Below are 18,674 nucleotides of genomic sequence, written 5' to 3' on the forward strand. Positions count from 1 at the left end.
CGGGTTGACTTGAACTCTTTTCACAAATAATGATGCTGATAATATGGTGACCTTAAATTCATCACCATTGCTCATCAGACAAAAGTCATCCTTATTTCGTATCAACTTTATTTTTACATCAACCCCATTAATTAATAATTTCTCTTGAAAGAAGAGATCTGCATGGATGTGACCCAATAAATCAACCGTGTGGCTTCTGGACGTGTAAGCAGCCCTTTTATTGAACCCCAAATTTGTGCCATCCAGAGCAGTGGCTTCGTGGTGACCGGGTGTGTCTTTATAAAACAGGCCAGCTGAAAATTGTGTTTTCAGGGTCTCATCTCCATAATTTAGTACGGTTTTGATAAACGCTCGATGTGGGTAACAGTTATTACTGTGACTGATCAATCTGTCCCCGATAGTGATATCCACCTGACTGAACAGAGAAGCAATTGGGTAGTTTACAAGGGCGACACGTGAATCTGCGGCCAGATTTGTTCCATCATTTTTATGTATTTTACAGCTTAGGTAGAGGAGTGTGTTGTTGAGGTCCAGGTATTGATCATTTCCGACAATCGAAAACTCAAGTGGGGCATTTTCTGACAATGTGGTGAGAGGCTGCACTTCGACATAGTAGCTTTATTCAATGCTGGTTTGTGTTGGTGACAGTTGAAATACGTCCAGTTCCGATTTTGCACATTCATCTGACGCACAGTGTACGAAAGCCATGTTTAGAATATATCACCAGAATGTTGCTTAGTTCTGGATCTTCTCTTGGTTGACTTTCTTTTTCTTTTAGCAGAGTGTCGAGCTTTTTTCCTCTTTCCTGGGCCATGCAGGTGGCCCGAGCAGTGCTAGATGGGGTGTGTGTCTTTTTCTTTTAACACCTCTCTTTATAACAATCATACCAGAACCTTCTTGTTGGGGTGTTGCAACTTTATTCATTACAGCACCTGCCACGTGACTCATGACATCATTAGCAATGCTTTTCACTGCAGACTTGACATGAGGTTTAGCGATTTCTAGCCCGCGCCTAAACAGAGGTGCTGCTTTTCTGAAGAGAGCTTTAAAAATACCACCAATACCACCACCGTACTGGACTGGGAGACCATGAAACCCTGGTAGACCATTGCCAGCTTGTGTCTTGTAATAAGATGCGTAGGTGCGTGGATCTCCATAGTTTTTTGTTACAAGCATGTTTAAAAATTGATAGATCTTGCTGGACAAAAATGCAACTTGATTATTACCTTACCATACTGGAATGGAACTGGTTTATTCTGGTCCGTCTTAATTTCAATCCTTATAGTATTGAAGCTTTGCACGGCGAGTGGTAGGTAGTGTGGCTTTTCAAAAAAATATGGTGACATTTGCACCATCTTCACCTTTTATGTTTACACATCTCAGTAATGGCGCATGCGCATCTCCAACAAGTTGTGGTTTGATAATATCTGTATACACGAACATGGTGGACAAACCACCTGTGATATCAGCCGGGTGAAGTGACTTGTGAGACGGCTTATCATGATCAAACCCCAGAATGTAAGACAGCTCCCCGGACACTTGGAGCAAAATGCTTTTATCACTAATCAGGTGAACGGTTCTACTGGCAGGATTGTATTTAAGTATTGCCTTAGGTGATGACGGGTTGGTATTAATGACATGATTAATTTCCGACAACAGTGCTTCAATATTCCTGAAATAGCCTTTGTTTAAAGTGTATGTCCATTTTGTTGATCTTGTTTCCTCATTCATTAGCGTAAATTGTGTTGGTTGAGTGATGGAATTGAATGTTTTTGGGTAAGTCAGTTCCACCAACGCCACTTCCCAGTCTCTGGACAGTTCTATTGTCTTGGCTAGCTGAACAGTGAATGATGCTATCGTGTTGTTGGGAAACGTCCTGGCCGATGAATTACTCGGCAGTGTCACATAAAACCCAGTGCTGACTGTAGACATTTTTTTTCTTGCTTTCTCAACTCCTTATGTCTTTCAATTCTGAAGCCTTGACCCAACTGTTACATTTCTTGTCCCAGCCAAGCCATTTTACCAGTACATGCTTGTTTCTACCACACCCACGACTGGCTAGGATTTTCTGGATGCGGTACACCTGGTTAGCATCGGGGTTTATTTTTTGTAACTCTTCTGCATAAAACGTCTCTTGAATTTCATCACCTGCATAATCTTTTAGTTTATAGACAGGTTTGAGTCGTTTTAAACAGTCCACGATAATAAATATTTCATCTGTAAACGACTGCTCATAGCCTTTTTCGAATACACCTTTTAATTTTGAAACACGGACATGATCCCCTATTTTCAAAGTGCACGGTGTAGATTTTCTTTGCCCTGACCTGCCATAGACTGTTTTCCAAACACTCAGAGCATTTTCTGGAGTCACATCTACAGGTCTGGTTTTAATTGTGGTGTGAAAACTGTGGTTATAACTCTTCAGAAAGTCTGACAGGACATCTATATACCGAAATGTATTGGCATATGTAAAATATTTCCACATTTTGGACTTTAAGGTTCTATTGAACCGTTCTACTATGCTGGCCTTTACATCGCTGTTCATGACAAAATGCACAATATTGTTCTGTTTGAGTAGTTTTTGGACCAATGTGTTATGAAATTCTTTGCCTTGGTCTGTCTGTAGCTTCTTAGGAACTCGACCCTGTCTAAAGATCAAACTAAAACCCCGAGAAACTTCTTTCCCTGTCTTGGCCTTTAATGGCACAGCCCAAGCATATTTTGACAGCACATCGATACACGTGAGGATAAATTTATATCTATCATTGAATTTTGAGTAATAAGACATCTCTACCAAATCGGCTTGCCACTGGTCATCGACCGTTGAAACAATTGTTCTGTTTCTCTTGAACCTCAGCCGTGCTGGTTTGTGTTCGCTGTAAGTGTATTGTCCAGTCATCCATTCCAACACATTTTTTCGCTTAACATTTTTCCGACGACTTGATACATTTCTCAAGAAGCTGTTAATACCACCGAAACTGCCAGGCTCCTTGGGTGTGTAATAGAGCCTCTCTAAAGTTTTCTTTTCCATCCTCTCTCTGGTCTGTCACTCAAGCTCTCTGTACTCTCTGTACACACACCCGGCGCTGTGCGCAGCCACGAGCAGGATGCCTGCCCCACCCAAAATTGCTGACTTACTTTTTGGTACCTTACAGGGGGCCCCGAAGCGCTGGCTCGGATCACAAAGATGAACAGACCCAGTTTTTAGGATCAAGGCTAAGAGCAGCCGACCATTTTCCTTATGCACGACTGACAAAAGGGCTGATGCCGGTCAAACAGCGCACCCGACATCAGGCAGAGACCAGAGCACGGGGAAACACCCATATTAACTCAGGTGGCATATGGTGGGTACCGGAAATGCCAGGGGGGTGGGACAAACACCTGTCAAAAATTTATGATGGATAATGGTGACGCCTTATACTACTAACATAGTTGATTTAAAGAGACAAAGACTTTGTTGCATTCTCCATTGCTGTGGATGAAAGTACTGACACAATTGACACTGCAGCAGCTGGCCATCTTCATCGGTGGAGTGGACTCCAGTTTGTGCGTGACAGAGGAAATATTGGACATTAAATCGATGCACAGGACAACGACAGGTAAACACATTTTGAAAACGTATGTCAAAGTGTAACCGACATGAAACTGCCTTGGGACAAACTTGTTGGACTCACAACAGATGGAGCACCGGAGATGTGCGGTGAAAAAAGTGGACTAGTGGAAAGGATGTGGTTAAAGATGCAGAAGGAGAACTGTACTGGTGAGTTGACAGCATATCACTGCATCATACACCAGTAAACACTGGGTGGTAAAGTCCTAAAAATGGAACACGTAATGAGCACTGTAACACAAACCGTAAACTTTATCAGAGCCAAAGGTTTAAATCACCGCCAATTCCAGTCTTTTTTGCAGGAAATAAATTCAGAGTTTGGCGACATCCCTTATCATACAGAGGTGCGGTGGCTAAGTCGAGGAAAAGTTCTCAATAGAGTTTTTGAACTGCGACGAGGAAATCTGTCAGTTCATGGACAGTAAAGGAAAAGACTCCACAGTTCTGCAGGATGAAAAGTGGAAATGTGAGTTGGCATTTCTGGCTGACATAACTGCTCATCTCAGCATCTTAAACCTTCAGCTCCAGGGTCAAGCGTGTTATAACACAAGTAACTGGCCACCTGCGGTGTTCCCTGCCACACTGAATAAGCTCATGCCTTCTGGTGCACGATGTCAACGCAGCACGGAGAAAAAAGAAAGAGATAAATTACAGTATATGGGACACTGGGTATAAATTTATTGTACTTGTAAAAGTTAGCTTTTTTCAGTTTTATTCTCTGAATCACAATCACGCTGTACCCCACCCCTCCTGATCTGACTCTAAGTAACAGCGCCAGCGTAAATTCACACCCGATCTGATGCTGTTCATTTTCAAATAACATTGCCATTAGTGTGATGATGTTTTCTGATTGGTACTATTCAGGTCATAAAATGATTTCTTCAAAATGTCACATATATTGTCTCTTTCTTTCAGGTGTGTAATAGAAACCACAGCACAGAGAGAAGTGTGTGCATTGCAACAGGTACACATGTCATAAATGTAGGAAGGACGGTCCTTGTGTGTGTGTGAACTGTTAACATTTGAATGTGATGATTGCATAGAGTGCTGAACTGACCTCTCTGTACTATTGTGGCCTCTGCATGTCCAGGAGTACAAAAGACACACAGCAACATGTGGGGACTGGCAAGATCAGGGAAAAAACACGCGGTGTTTATGCGAATGAATATTAATAAAATGAATAATGTTGCATCCGTGCCACAATGTTTTCCTAAATGTACTACACAAGTCATAAAATGAATAATTCCAAATATCATATATACTTATGTCTCTGTTTTTCTTTTTTGTTTTTTTTTTTTTGACATCATAGACCATAAGGTGCACACTAATTCAGTGTGAGCAGGAACACTCAATAAAACTGAACAGAAAAAGTCAAGTGACGGTGAGATACGAAGAAGGCAGATTCACCAGCGTTTGTGTGTCAGCTTTCATCCCTCCAGATCAGAGAATGTCCAGTTCCGTTGTCTCAAAACACCACTCACATCTCCAGTTACTCCCAGATTTTCAATAAAAACTAACAGCGTCAGATCCCTAGGGTTGTAGTATGTATCGTGATCCTGACTGACAGAATAAAAGTCCTATAAATGTAAAGCGTCTGTTACAGACAAAACCAAATGTATGTGTGTACTGTATAATATTAACAATAAGAGCAGCTCACTACTAAAATGACAAATACAGGAGGCAGGACTCTTGATTACAAGTCAGCAAATCTTATCACTACTCCACAGAAGCTGTTGTATTGTCCCCTGAACCTTTTGTGAAAGTGTTTATTTGATCTTTGGACTTCAGGCTTCAACATATTCTATAGTTTATGCTAACATTTTGTCATTTACTACTAAAATATGACAAACGTTTCTGTTTTAACAATGTGTTTACACAGATTATTGTAGAAACAGAACACACATGAAATGCATGTGTTCCAAATAACGATCTATTATTTCCACTCTAAAACTCCAGCACTTAATTCACTCCCAGATAGTCAATCAAGACATGAGCTGGGAGAACTTTGTGCACATTCTAAGTCGGTGGGAGGATGGAATAGCAGGTGCTTGCTGCTTGTCCTTAATCAGCACATTTACAGGAAAAATGACGCTGGTGGAGAGGTGCGAAAGGATTTAAGGTGGGCTGGATCTACGAGTTTTTTCGTAGGCTCTGGTAATTCTAATGTTAAAAGGTTACATGATTGAACAGTTTAAAATTATGAAGGGACTTACTCCAGTGGATCGAGACTGTGAATTTAAAATGAGTTCATCAAGAACACGGGGACACAGTTGGAAACTTGTTATGGGTAATTTCACACAAACATTACAAAGTTTTTCTTTATACAAAGAACGATAGACACTTGGAATAAGCGACCAAGTAGTCTGGTAGACAGTAAGACGTTAGGGACTTTCAAAACTCGACTTGATGTTTTTTTTCAAAGAAGTAAGTTGATAGGACTGGCGAGCTTTGTTGGGCTGAATGGCCTGTTCTTGTCTGGAGTGTTCATATCTGTCCATCACCTTCTTTGACATGTTCTTCTCCTGGTAGCCTAAGACCTTTTATGACATCTGCTGTAACTGCTAAGCCACACTGACACTTTCCCATCGAGAACGCACACATTTCTCTCTCACGTCTGTTTTCTTGTATTTCAGCCAACCATTGACCTCACTACAATACTTGTGTTTAGGTGGCCTTGACCCAAACATGAGCCCCTTGAACCTGAAATGGACATTCACACACCTGCCATCCTCACATGAGCAATGCATTCAATGGTAGATTCCTTAATAATGAGAAATTCAAAATAAAATGCCAATCAGTCAGTTAAGTAAAGATTCACAGCCCTGAGTTTTACAATTCAGGGATAAAAAAGCAGAGGGGTGGAAGGTAAATAAACAAAGGGTTAATGAAGTTAAAACAAATCAGAATCTCCTGACCAAAGGCTAGACATTAATATGTCCATCTGAAAGATATTCACACTTAAATAATAAAAACGCAGGTGAGAGCGACGCTTAACAGGGAGTCTGATCAGACAGGGTGTGTGGGACCTGAGATCATTTAGAGAGAAATTCAAAAGATCTGAGGAATTTGTGTTGTTGTGAGGCAAGGTCAGAAAAAATAAAGAACTGGGCAAAATGTATGAAGAGAAGTAAGCAAGATCATGGTCATGAAAAGGCCAAAGGTCTAAACACAGAGAGACAAAAGAGAAATTAAACAGTCAAATGTAAAACACAAAGGAAAGAATACAAAGTCAACGAAACAAAGCCAGGGACCTGGTGCTAATTTCTCCTGAGTCTTTCCCCTTTTACCTTCTTGTACTCTAAAGATAAGCACAGAGACATCTATGCATGGCATTTAGTACTCAGATGGTTGCAAGCCACCATCTCTTATGGACTGCACATGATAACCTAACATATCCTGTGACTTAACCATCACATCACAACAATAGGGCCTAGACGTCTATAAGCAACACAGCCATGGACACACAAAGGCTAAACACAAAATGGTGGTGACCATATCACAACAAGAAAAAAATGGTATTATCTGAATGATGATTATAAAATATCAATAACAATAACATCAGACATGGGGTCATGAAGAAAAAGACAGAGGGTCATGTAGAAACAAAGCAGATACGGGGTCATGGAACAAAAAGGCAGAGGATCATGTAGTATCAAAGCAGACATGGGGTCATGTAAAAAACATCTACATGACTCCATGTCTAAATCATTCTTCTAAGGGAGCATCGGCAGCCCTGGTAGCAGGCCGTTAGCTCACCTTTGTCTTGAAAATTAGAATGGCACCACTGTACCTTCTTGGAAGTCCTATCTCAGCTGATATGTTCCTGCATATTATTAGTTTGGCTGACATCAGACGTCCCTGGATGCGAAGCGGAAGTCCTATAGGGCCGCTGAAGGCCCAGTCATACCCAGGGGAGAACCGGGAAGCAAAACCAGCCTCAGCCCAGCACCCCTCCTGAAGCCTCGGATTGGGTCTGGACTTAGAAAATTTTTCGAACGTCCTACGGCAGAATGTCCAGATGAGCCCAGCCAGGGCCTGGCGTACCTGGGGTAGAACTGTGGAGCCTGGGCGAAATCCACCTTTTCTGGTACCCCTCCCAAAGCCTTGTTTTGGGTATGGAATTAGAACATTTTTCGAATGTCCTACAGCCAGAGTTCTAGAGGGGCCGAGGCTGGGCCGGCTCTGCCCGGGGGAGAACTGTGGAACCTGGGTGAAATCTGCCCCTCCAAGGGCCACACCTGTCTGAGGGTCACCTTTCTGATCAGGACGTGATTCCTGTGTGCAAACAGCATGAATTGACAGAATTACATATATTATACCACAATGCAAAGTAATGACTCAATAAAACCTTTACCATCTCAACCCAGGTGAAGGGGCCATTTGGCCATTAGTCCCTCTACTCGAAAATATTGTACAAGTCATTACAGTTCTTTGTAAAAATGATGTAAATTAAAGTCTAATAAAAAATAATAATTATTTCAGAAGGAGTGAAAGACCTTCTTATTGAAACAAAAAATGAGTGAACAATGGATGATGGAAGTGGCATGGACCGAACACAAGTTATCAACAGCTGCTGTCACAGATAGCTGCCAAGAGGACTCTCAATTAAAGCAGGTTGCCTTTATAAGGTGATCATTGTCCCACTTCAATCACAACCCTCATGAGCCAGGCTAGAATCTTGGACCTGGTCCAGGTTTGCTGTTTGGCAGACCAACTCCTCGGGCTCATCAACATCGGCCCCTGCACCCCAATATTGAGAGCTAACATTGTTCACTGCCGAAGAATGATTATGGCTGGCTTTAGACCCATAGTTGACAACGTAGGGAGAAACCATTAGGTAGATGCAGGTTTTTCGATAGTAGAGCCAGCAGTGTTCTCCAGGGACAAAACTTCTTAGAGGACAATGTTCCAGGAGCATTCTACATGAATTGCTGGTAGAATCTCAACCTCCTCTTTGATCCTTACCTGAGGGGTCACAGTTGTAAGGATCGGGGCAAATCACACCGCCATTCACTCTTGACACCACACATCCCGTACATAACCCAATCCTACTAAATAATGTTGTCTCTTAATTAAGATAACCAACAGGAAAAAAAAAATCCAACACTAGTACAGCCGCTCAAACATAAATCACTTTGTTATACACACTTAACCATTACTTCACAGAACTGGAATACACACACCGAAAAGAGCAGAAAAATACTTTAATGTCTCATTACTCACCAGACATGCCTTTCAGAGGCCATAACATCCTGCCATTCCTACCATCCAGGAAACACAAGGAAGAGAGAGAAGGTGAGACATGAAACTTCACAAACTCACATCAACTCCTCATCTGTGATATTTTGTTTTGTGCTGATCAGAAAATCTTATTTTAGACCAAATCAGAAGTACAAGGCTGCACTTTCATCAAGTGAGGAAGATGAGGACACCTACCAGCAGCCCTGCTACCTCCAAGATTTAATAAAAGTAAGACGTCCTGTCACTTTTAACTATTAAGTATTAAATGCTGAACATGTGATGTGTTTAATGTCCTTTATATAAACCTGGATAGCACATAACAAAGGCAGCATCACAAAAGCTGCTAACTTGTCATTTTAATAATTTTCTCAGTCGGTGACAGAATAACTAGCACTGCCATTGTGACTGAGGCAACGATTCTCAGGACAAACATGAAAAAATAAAATCAAGGTGTCATCACACTGGAAACACGATGGGATACCCCGATGTCTGCATGTTGGTGACCTTCCTTACCACTCCGTCTGCCATCATTAGACCTGACAGACTCACACTGAAGGTGTCTTGTCTTTGCTCTGTGAACATTCTGTTCAGTCATTCAGAAGTAAAGGTCCCTGCTGCTGACGTCACATCAAGCTGTTTAAATGACACTTGTGTGTTTACAGGACCCCCTGAATGTCCAGGACCACTGACAGGTCAGCAGGTGTGGGAGTTCTGTGGGCCGACTGCTCAGCCAGATATTTTTTCCAGACTACATATCGGTGTTTCATGAATTGACTGATGACGTGTGAAGTAAACATTTGACCTCCCAGTATTTCATTACCGTTGGACGCATTTCGTTTTTCAGGTTTAGGTTGCGTTTTATGGACCACATCACCAAAAACGGCCGTTCATCTGAAAGGTAATTCTACACGATGACACATTCAAGCCCCTGTGGATCTTATAAGACGTTCATGTGCTGTGACGACATATTTTTAAATTTTTATTTATATAATTGCATTACAAAGACCAGATGAGAAAACCCCAACTAACTGAACATTCTGATGATTTCTCATTCAGGGCCGGAGCCACAAGTGCTGCCACCAACACCGGGTCAGTACAATAATGGGGTCCTCTCTGTGGACATACGCTGATGTCTGCACTTGAGAAACTTACTGTCACTTTACTCCAATCGTCACTCAGAGTTTGTCGTATTCATCACTAAGTTACATCATGGGGGCTTTAACAGGTCTGGGCCGGGAGGTCTCAGCAGGACCTGCCTGATCAGACTGCGCTGGACGGTGAGTGTCGTGTACACCTAGAAGACCATCGACTGACTTGGATTATTTGTGATGTCTCCTTCTTTAGATTACTGAGGACTTCAGAACAGCAATGAGAGGAGGAGGAAGGTACAGGAGCGTCACACCGAGAAGACAAAGGACAAGATGATGAAGATTATTATTATTATTACTACCACTAAATTTAGGATTCATATTTGACATAAGACAGAAATCAGCAATGAACTGTTCTGTAGAAAGAAGTGACATTTGAATTTGAGATGTTTTTAGTTTAGCGGAGCTCTCGTTATAAACGTAGAGGGTTAGCCGTGTGCTCTTGACTTGGATTACATTGACGTTGTTGTGCTTTGGGGTGAAGCCGAGTGACCTCAGGGATTATAAAGAAATGTGATAATTATTAGAAAATAAAGGCTGACTTTCATTCAGTTTACATAGACATTCATTTTATTATGGGATATATTGTACCAGTTTGAAATTGTTACTGTATTAATAATATACAAAGAATGACTTTAACAGATTTCACGTAATAAAAGTGTCATTTGAGTTATATCCATCCATCCATTTTCCAACCCACTGAATCCGAACACAGGGTCACGGGGGTCTGCTGGAGCCAATCCCAGCCAACACAGGGCACAAGGCAGGAACCAATCCTGGGCAGGGTGCCAACCCAACGCAGGACACACAAAACACACTCACACACCAAGCACACACTAGGGCCAATTTAGAATCGCCAATCCACCTAACCTGCATATCTTTAGACTGAGGGAGGAAACCGGAGCGCCCGGAGGAAACCCACGCAGACACAGGGAGAACATGCAAACTCCACACAGAGAGGACCCGGGCAGTGAACCCAGACGGGTCTCCTAACTGCGAGGCAGCAGCGCTACCCACTGTGCCACCTTGCCACCTGTAATAATAGTGCACTTGTAATTGATAAAAGTTCATTCTAAATCTATTGTAAGATTGTGTGGATTTTTTAAAAGTATATATAAAGCAATACAATTTAATTTTACTGAAGTACACTTCCAATAGTCTCACTGTAGTACTTTTAACACAAATGAAGTTGATATTGTGTACAGTTTAAATACATTTAGCACAGAATGAGTTGCTCCAGCATCACACATTTAAATCTAAATATCATCAGTCCTGGCCCAAGTTTATTTCTCGTACCTCAGCACACTTGTGTTTATTACACTTCAGAAAACAAAGAGCAGTAAAGACGAGAAGACGACGAGCAGGTAGGGAGGTGAGGGGCTGCGAGGACAGAAAGTGACGGGCGTGGGTGACGTGACACTCCGGTGTGTTTGGTGACTCGCTCAGCTGGTTTGGATGTTAGGACATTTGAAACTTCTCAAGTCATTTCATCAAAGGGTCCGTTGTCACAGTTTCTCTTATTTCATATTTTATTAACAGTGAGTCACATTCACAAATCACAGCAGTCACAGTGATGGAGGCAGCTGCTCTTTGTCACCAATAACTGAGGATGTCCTCCATCTTTACGTCTTCACACCGACTCACACGGGTCACTGATCTGCTCAAACCTGAACTGAGGCTCAGCGGAGTGAAGGTCTGGTGGTCTTTTTGTCCATGAAGATCTCCTGTCCCCCCAGGACAGACACTACAGATAATGCCAGTCAAGATGGCACTAATGTTTCCTACAAGATGGCTGACCTTAGAAACACAAATGTCTGCCCTTGTCGTGTTGTCTGTTGGCTTTTCTTCCTCATTCTCTGTAAATATGGCCGCTCTCTGCTGTCTCCCATTCCTTGTCTTTTTAATAAGAGACTCTGGGGGGTCCGGCTGTCCTGTTGCTGTTAGCTCTGACTACAGTATTTGACTCAGCTGACCATGACATCCTCATCGCCCGTCTTGGCTCAGTCACACCTCCCAGGCGGAGGCTTTTAGTCAGGGTGGGCCGCCTCTCCTCCTCATCCTCGGCCCCTCTCTATTCTGCGGCCTATTCTTTATTTCACTGTACATGTTCCTCTTAGTATCCATTTTTAAATAACTCAATATTTCTCTCCACGGCTACACAGATGACACTCGGACGTATTTTCCACTCATCAGATCCAAACCAATTCTCTTAACCCTTTATTGGAATGTCCAGAAGACATTAAGACATGGAAGTCACCTCATTCTCTTAGTCTACATGACATACAAACAGACCTTGTGTGTTATGGACCTTCTGACCTCACTTGTGCTCCTACAGTTCATCTCGGCCGCCTGACCACCGACTGTAAACCCCTGACAGACAATCCTGCTGTGATTTGTGATAAACAGATGACCTCCTCCTCGTCTGTCCTCGTCCCCCTCGTGTCACTGACTGTCCTTCACTTTCTAACTCTCTCCTCTTTGCAACCCTTGTTCATCTGTTTGTTTACTTGTCCCTGTTCCTCTTTTTCTAACCCAGCTGTCCTACAGAAGCCCACCCTCAGGCTGGGGTCCCCCACTTGTTTCCTTTAGACCCTCATCCCACTCCCACTCTGTTTTATTTTCCAGTTTCTTTCTTAATTCCCAGTTCAGTTTATTCCCCTATGTTTGTCCATCCATTTTCTAAGCCCCCTCTGTCCAGTTCAAATGGTGGTCCCTCAGTGGCCGTCTGTCCACATCAAGTCAGGACCCCACCCTGGACGGCGCCAGTCCATCCCATCTCCACACTCGTCCATGTTCTCCTCATCTTTTCTTTTATTTCTTTTTAACGGCTCACTTGTTCAGGCCGCTGCTCACTACGAGGACACGACTGGAGGGGACGGTGAAGTGGAGACGAAGGAATAAAAAAGAAAATGAAAATCAAAACTGAGTCTCGTGGGAGTTAAAAGTGTCACCAAAGGAGAATCAGCAGGTGGCACACAGGACTTGGGGGACTCGGAGCAGACACGGGTTCAAATTACACAAAGTGATGATGGAGACAAGCGCTGATGGCATCCTGTGATGGACCAGCGTCCTCTCCAGGGTTTGTTACAGCTTCGTCCCCAATGTCACTACAGCCTCAGGCCCCCTGTCACCCCACAGCTGGACTGTACACCTTTCTTTGCTCCCCAGTGGGACAGGCGACTTGGGGGGCTTGTTACAGGATGACCCCTCCCACTGCTTTACTGCCTCTAGTGGTGAAACTCGGGGGTCTGCAGGTCCGAGTCTGCTTGAGTTTTGTCACCAGCTGAGGGTCTCAAGGTGTTAAAAATAAAAGTGACATTAAAGGAGGAGCACACAGGCTGAGGGGACACGAAGAGTTTATTAAATGAGGAGCAGAGCTGAGAGGAGAAGAAAAAGAAGAAAGAGGAGAATTTAGGGGATAGTGGACGGGGGGCTCCGTCACTTACAGGGGGGTCAGTCTGATCACCAGAGCCAGATAGACAGCTGCAATCCAGACCGGCTCAGCTCCTCCTGTAGTGACCTCAGGTTCCTCTTCTCACTCTCACTGATCCCGTTGTTCTCCAGCCTGTGAGGAGACACAAGTGTGAGTTACAAACAGCAGGGGGCGCCACACACACACTGGACTGTCACACTGACACGCCCCCTGATGTCATCCAGAATTCCTCTCAGTGTCTGTGCTCATCTAAGTCACATGATGTGTGTCCATTCACCAATTGGTCAACATCCTCTGAAGGCCTGCAGGTCGCGTCACATTTCATAAAGAAGGTGGTCTGTCCAGTTGACGTGCTGCTGTCCCCTCTGTCCCCCTGCGGTCACTACCTGTCTATCTCTCTAGTGCTCCGTCTCTCTTCATTTTCTTTTCTTCTCCTCCTCACTCTCGTCTTCTCTCATTTCATCTCCTGCTCGTCTCTCATCCTCCATCTTGTTTCTTCCTCTTGTCCACTGATCCCCCCATCTGCTGCTCTGCTCTTTCTTGTTTGTTCCAAATGACCCTCAGCCCCCAGACTGTCATGTCCCCCTCTCCTCCTGTCCACACTGTCTGCTGTCCTGATCACCCCGTGTCCTTGTCCCCCTGTCACTGACTGGACACTCAGCTGCTGTCCATTTCTTCTTCTTCTTGTCAATCTCACACTCCTCCTCCTCCTCCTCTTCCTCTGTCTGTCTCTCCATATCTTTGTTGTCCTTCCTGTCTGTCACCTCAGTCAGCTCCCCTTGTCACTGTCACTCTGGTCACTCCATGTGCTGTCATGTGATCAGCCCGCCCATCAATAACACATTCACACCAACCCACCCCTTCCCCTCTTTACTCACTCCAGTGTCTCTAATGTACAGTTGTCACTCCTGAGCCCCTCACTCAGCTGACGAGCCCCTGAATCTCCCAGGTTGTTGAAGTTCAGGTCCAGTACAGTCAGCCGTGAGTTTGGAGACGAGAGGACCGAGGAGAGAGCTGAGCAGCAGGCCGAGGTGAGACCACAAGAGTCCATCCTGTGAAGAAGAAGAGAGACGAGTGAGGACAGACAGAGAGACAGAAGGACACACAGCACCAGGGCTCAATGACTGTGCCGTCTTCACTGAAATGCACTTTGACCTGAGACCACCGCTGTCCTTATAAGGTAAGGCACTATATACCTGACAGCGTCTTCTGCCTTCCTGCCGCACTGACTGGTGACAAATCACTCAAAGTGACATGTGGACACTGGACAGGAATGTGAAGGACATGAGGCTGACAGTGTCCCTGCACTCGAGGGTCCAGACAGACTTGTCAAAGCCGATGACAGCAGAGGGACCACCTTAGATTTGTGTCTGTAACTGAGGACTCAGCACATGGATGGGCTTTGACTGATTTTCAGGACCCCATCTACAGATTCCTGTTGGACACGCCGGTCACTGCTGGACATTGGAGAGCGCGACACTCGAGTGTCTGTCATGGTGGGCTCTCCTGATGTCAGACCACTTAGACGATGAGGACCCTCTGTCTGTGTATTGTAACAAAGACTGGACTGACTGTGTGATCAGTGACATAATGGACAGGGTGGACAGGACTGACATGTGACACTTCTGACACTCACACGTCACATGCTGACCGGTGCCACTGACCAGCTGACCTCAGTCCACTAAAGGCCTCACTGCTGGTGACCTCAGTTTTCTTATTTCTCTCCTAATTTGTAATAAAGCCAGTGGACGAGCTCTGAATGGACACTCAGCATCCCAAAGTCCAGTCCCCTGGGCACAGAGGTGGTCCAAGTGGACTGTGAAGTGACCCCCATTACTGCTGACCACTGCTGTCCACTCCCAGCTCTCCTCTGACCTGAGCTGCCCATTCAGAGCAAAATGGCAGAATGACCTGCTAGCATCGCCACCTGCGGGTAGGTGTTAGAAATGACACAATTGACATCTCAGTGACATCAAACCACACGGAGAATTAAAGAATAAAAAGACAAGAAGAACAGCAGCTGGGCCACCGAAAGAGAAAAGAATCAGAAGATCACAAGAAGAACACGTCAGGGGCTCAGAAAAGGAGGAGAATCATCAGGAATTCAGCAGTCCGGACCACCAGCATTAACTCACCTGTGAAGATCAGGAAACAAATCAAAAGAACAACAACACATCCCATAATAAACAGACAGAATATGAGCGAAGGTGAAAGAAAACCAAACAATCGTCTCTTCATAGCTCAGTCCTAAATCACAAGCAAATCCTTTTAGTTCTGAAGACACAAGTGAAGCCCCCATGGCAGTCTGTTTGAGGGGGTCCTGCTTCTCGAGGTCCGACCACATGAACCTCACAGTCTGAGGGCCAACGCGATTCTCTCAATGACTTCTTCAGGGCAAACAATAAAACATAACACATGTTACTAAATAAATCCTAAAAACGTCACTCTGTGACAACGACAATGACGTGTGTGACATTAAAGAGTATTGGCGTCCACTGCAGCTGTCCCCCGTGTTTAGGACCCCCAGTCATTTGTGTGTTCTCGATGTCACATTAGAATACGATGGTTAAGGCCGATGTCTGCAGACACTTTGAACATTCAAATGAGGACATGTCCCCTGTTCAAGGTGCCAGTGTTGTAATAAAGGGTGACACCATTGTCATCAGTCAAGTGACGATTTGTCTAAGAAACAGGCAAGACTCGAGCTGTGAGGGTAGAATACACGACAATGGGGTCACGTCACAAGTCTGATGTGCAGGACACCAACAGAGGATCACATGGACATCAGGAGCAGAAAAGTGACGTCAGAGAGGGGCTGAGCAAATGTCACTTTGTCACTAAGGGTCACAAGGGGGGACAACTGAAATCAGAAACTACTAGAAAGTGCTGGGGATTGTGATGGACACTTGAGGTCACAGGAAGTGAACTGAACTGTCAAGATAGATAGACAGATAGATAGATAGATAGATAGATAGATAGATAGATAGATAGATAGATAGATAGATAGATAGATAGATAGATAGATAGATAGATGGGTGGATGAAAGGCACTATATTATAGATAATTTTTTTTTAATTTTTAAAAGTACTTTATTGAACCAAAAAAAGAACAAGGACAAACATCAATATATTAAAAGTACACACACAACAAAAAGTATTATAAATAACCAATACAAACAAATAAAAGTAAAAAAAAATTCAATCCCTATTAACCCCGTGTAACCCCACACACAGTTATCATTTATAATATTTTATATTTTCTCATCTCCCCCCAGTGCCCTCCTCATTTATCTTCATAATAAATAAAACTAAGGCCCAGTCAGCCCCGATCCCCGTATTGTTCACAAAGAATCACTTGCTACAAATAACTCCATTTTTACAATATTCCAACAGTGAGTTATAAGTTGATTTTCAGTTCTCCCTCCTCTACAGTACTTCTAAAATTTATATATATTTTTTTTTTTATTTCTTACTATATTGAGAAATTGTTCTGTGTACTGTACTGTATTGTATTGACCCCCTTCTTTTGACACCCACTGCACGCCCAATCTACCTGGAAAGGGGTCTCTCTCTGAACTGCCTTTCCCAAGGTTTCTTCCATTTTTCCCTACTAGGTTTTTTTTGGGAGTTTTTCCTTGTCTTCTTAGAGAGTCAAGGCTGGGGGGCTGTCAAGAGGCAGGGCCTGTTAAAGCCCATTGCGGCACTTCCTGTGTGATTTTGGGCTATACAAAAATAAACTGTATTGTATTGTATTGTACAGCACACAGTACCCCTTTTGTACGCCACACATCCTCTAAATGTCCATTTTGTGTATTAGTTTATAGTAAGTAAACCCCAGTGTGATCCTTGAGTGAATATTCACCCTAAACAGTAAGTCGATGTCACACTTCCTTTCCCACACTGTTTATTTTTCCTACTTTTAAAATTGCTAGTTTTGCTTCACGCAACAAAAAGTTCATCAACTGTGTCCTGTGCCTGTTGTTCTTATTATAAGCGACCCCATAAATAAACATCACAATATTAAAATCTGATCTTAGTTTTTTACACAAATCAGTTAAAAACTTGAAGAAAACTCCCAATCTTACGCATGATACAAACAGATGAAAAATGGTGTCCCTTTGCCCTCAATAATCACATCTGTCATCCTCTGTAAGTTTGATTCTTTTAAAAAGGAGTTTGTGGCTATGACGCCGTGCCCAGTCCTCCATTGTAGGTCGGCTGTCCTTTTGTTGCTCGGAGGCTTGTACAGCTCCCTCCAGGCCGGCACCCTCCCACCTACTACTGTACCCCTATATGTTCCCTCCATTGCGAATCAATGATTGTCTTCAGGGAAAGAAAATGAATCACTTTCACACAATATTGATAAAGATCTTTTTTTGACAGAGACATGAATGACACCACATTTCCTTTGTCAAATGTGATAATCGAGTTTTTGGGGATGGAGTTGACATTGACATTAGGACAGACCTGTAGATCTGTGCTGGTGGTGTTGATAGAGTCTTAAAGTCTGTGATGTTCTTTAGCCATAGAAGACAGAAAGCCCTCGATCATCCGCACTTCACACCTAAAATTGAAGCCAAATCTGAAGGCTCCACAAATGTCCGTTGCTCCTTATCATATATGTGGCTGATTATTAAAATCCCATTTCTAATCAATAAATCAGTAAAACTTTTACTCCTCAGTTGAGAGCACGAGAACAGTGAGTTAAAATCAAAGGCTCATCGTGCAATCAACGTGATGTGCTGAAATGTCTTTTAAAAACAAGATGCCAGGTCAATAAAGCACCCCTATAAAATTTGGGTAACACTGAAAGGTCCATTTCATTTATTTCCATTACCAAAAGCTGCTTGTCAAATCCATAATCCCCTACTCAAAAAAAGAAATTTAAGTGTCAAATCCCTCCGAATCAGATGGTGAGAACCAAACAAAAGCTTCTGAATTACCAGGAGTCGAAAGCCTGCGACCTTTGAAGGCACATCAGTGAGTCCCTGACGTCCTCGTTCCACTGGTAGAAACAGCACACTCTGTAGCAGCCAATGCAGATCATCCCCAAAAAAATCAACCAACAGTTTTTGGATCTTATGTAACATCCCTGGAGTTTATGCCAAAGCATTGATGCAACTAAATTGTTCACCACAATTACTCTCCCCCTTAAAGACAGTTTGGCCACAATCCATCTCCATTTGTTCAGCAGAGCACTGACTTGATCCAAAATGCCATCCCAATTACTCTCATCCAGTCCT

General features: G+C 43.4%; 1 protein-coding gene and 1 long non-coding RNA gene across 2 annotated transcripts in view; both read left to right on the forward strand.

Moving 5' to 3' along the window:
- Positions 1 to 13,695, forward strand: part of LOC127527388 (uncharacterized) — a 236,632-nt gene extending 222,937 nt beyond the window's left edge. The window contains exon 3 of the long non-coding RNA XR_007934699.1: positions 13,525 to 13,695. This is a non-coding gene — a long non-coding RNA (uncharacterized LOC127527388). The remainder of the gene's footprint in view (positions 1 to 13,524) is intronic.
- The window catches only part of LOC114643553 (protein NLRC5-like), a 5,922,889-nt gene that overhangs the window by 3,913,036 nt on the left and 1,991,179 nt on the right, over positions 1 to 18,674 (forward strand). The gene's annotated exons all lie outside the window — the stretch shown is intronic.

This window comes from Erpetoichthys calabaricus, chromosome 4, assembly GCF_900747795.2.
Source record: "Erpetoichthys calabaricus chromosome 4, fErpCal1.3, whole genome shotgun sequence".
NCBI lineage: Eukaryota > Metazoa > Chordata > Cladistia > Polypteriformes > Polypteridae > Erpetoichthys > Erpetoichthys calabaricus.